At 34.4% G+C, this 2,336-nt stretch overlaps 1 long non-coding RNA gene across 1 annotated transcript; it reads right to left on the bottom strand.

The window, feature by feature from the left end:
* Nucleotides 1-237: 237 nt before the first annotated feature.
* On the bottom strand, nt 238-1,370 carry LOC143883790 (uncharacterized). The gene is made up of 3 exons (XR_013252539.1): nt 1,174-1,370; nt 860-971; nt 238-469 (listed from the first exon to the last, which is right to left on the bottom strand). It is a non-coding gene; the product is annotated as an uncharacterized LOC143883790 (long non-coding RNA).
* Nucleotides 1,371-2,336: the final 966 nt, after the last annotated feature.

The raw sequence follows: 2,336 nt of genomic DNA, 5'->3' as shown, positions 1-2,336 counted from the left end.
TCGTGATATTTCTTAAAATCTCGGGATTATTTCGGGATTTTCTAGTTTTATAAGACATCTTATTCCCCCTGCTCATTTAACATATCTTCCCTTCATTATCAGTCACTGTCATAAAAAATAGAAAGAACCATAGGAGAATAGGATGGGTAGAAATATACAAACAAGTACGATGATCCGAATTTTTGAAATACCACCAAGTGATAAAATAAATACAAAATGAAGGATACATTAATCTCTATGAATGTGTACTGAGGTTCTCGCTGGTCGCCTATCCATCTTGAACTTGAGCTGAGTACTGCAAGTTCCAGAGAACATCTTCTATCGATGGACGCTGACCAATATCTTCAGATAGACAGCTTATGGTGATCTCAACTGCAGTTTTTAAGGACTCATAGGCAAAAGTACCTCTAATGGAAGGATCAGTTTCCCCCCTCAGTTTTTCCGGGCCTTCTGCTAGGCCTCTCTCTAGCTGTGAACCACAAAAAACATACATAAACTTTAAAAAAATTACTAAAATTTCAACATACTATTATGAACTAAAAATCTATTCATGATTCAATCTTGATGTCTAATGGCGTGTCACAACTCGCAATCATGGGTTCAAAATTTCCTAATACAAGGAATTCATTTCGTTAACATACTACCAAAACCTTCTTTCTCCAGTTATTGAAGGAGTTTTTTTTTTTTTTTTGAATAATCCAAACACTTGGATATTTTCTGAAGAGATTTCCATGTTTTTGAAAAACTAGAAATATGTTTTAGAAATAGCTGATTAATAGCTTAGAAATAGTTTTAAAAAAACATTTCAATTTCTCTCTCTAAATGCATTAATAGTAAAATGGAGGAATGGGTTGTTTACCTTAAGTTTCAAGACATCCAATTCTGTCTGAGATGTGATGGGATTTCCTGTAATAATGTCTAGTAGAATAACTCCCAGCTGATAAACATCTTCTTTATCACCATGTCCAGTACTGCAGATAAAGAAAGTAAAAACCAATTCATACTGAATTCACCGTAACATGCTTGGTGGTCATCACTATATACACTCCCACATGTAAGAAATATAAATGCCTTTTAGGTCGACGACGATCAAACTACACTTAATTTTGATTTGGGTTTTATATAAGACACACTCCAGCTATAAGCATTATATCAAAAAAGGTGGTTGTTTACCTGTCAAGATCGCCAAATTCTGCTCCATTGAAAGGGCTTTCAGAACCTACCTACATTATTAAAGATGAAAATTAGCTGAAATTGAGACCTTTTGGTTCAAACAAAAAAAAAGATCAATAAAATTAGGGGTGTATTAAGTAAATGTGGATACTTCATATTAACAAAAAATAAAAACTGAACTATTCACTCTAAGTGGAGCTGACCTTAGTGATCTTATTGATAAATGGTCTTGGAAGCTTATAATCACTAATTTTGGCTGTGAGATTTTCATCCAACAAAATATTCTTTATATTAAAATTATTTCTTAAAACACCAGACACAATTCTTGTATGCAAGAATTGGATTCCTCTCGCAATTCCCGTAGCAGCAGCTAATCTTTGTGGCCATTTCAGCATCTCTTGCTTTCGCCGTTCTGCCAAATAAATTATAAGAATTGAAATCTTATGATATTTCAGATATTAATGGTTGAAAAGCCATAGGATAATGGTTATTCCCCTTACCAGTAAGATGACTCCTCAGTGTCCCATTTGAAATGTATTCGAAGACAAGAAAGATGGTATCAGTGGCATTAGGGGATTCCTCATAAGGGACAAAGCAGTGTCCAAGAATGCTGACCAAATGGCGATGTCTGGGCTTTGAAATTACTTCCATATGTTGTTTTAAGATTTTAAGAGCATGCCTTTGCTTTAGTTTCAGACACCTCACCACGACCACTGATCCGTCACTGAGCCATCCTTTGTACAGCTAAAATTGCAAAAGAAGCCAAGATGATGTGAAATTGATTCAGATGTCAACATTGAAAGTGAAGCAGTCTGTGTCTAGTAGAGATGATGTTTTAATCATATTAATTTACAAAATTCTATCAAATTCATGGAGATATGATCATGGATCATCACCCAAAGTCAGAAAAAAGCAATAACTTCCAGTTTTTCAAATATCCTATGTTGGTCCAGTAAGACACACCATAATCAGGAAAGGTTACTGCAACATATGAAAATGGGAATGTTATCCCTATTTCTGGGACATTAAATAGAACAGTCCAAATCTTTTGTCTTTTTCATTTATCTTTATTCGTGAGTACATGTATGGCATCTGAAATCCTCCTACGAGATGCCCATGTCTGAAACTCTAATGACATAGACATTACAAGAAAACTGTAATTT

The sequence above is a fragment of the Tasmannia lanceolata genome, unplaced genomic scaffold, assembly GCF_043159265.1.
Source record: "Tasmannia lanceolata isolate RefF3 unplaced genomic scaffold, GAP_Taslan_0.1 ptg000008l, whole genome shotgun sequence".
Taxonomy (NCBI): domain Eukaryota; kingdom Viridiplantae; phylum Streptophyta; class Magnoliopsida; order Canellales; family Winteraceae; genus Tasmannia; species Tasmannia lanceolata.
Note: the sequence above shows the minus strand (reverse complement) of the source record. Positions and strands in the feature narration are given on the sequence as shown.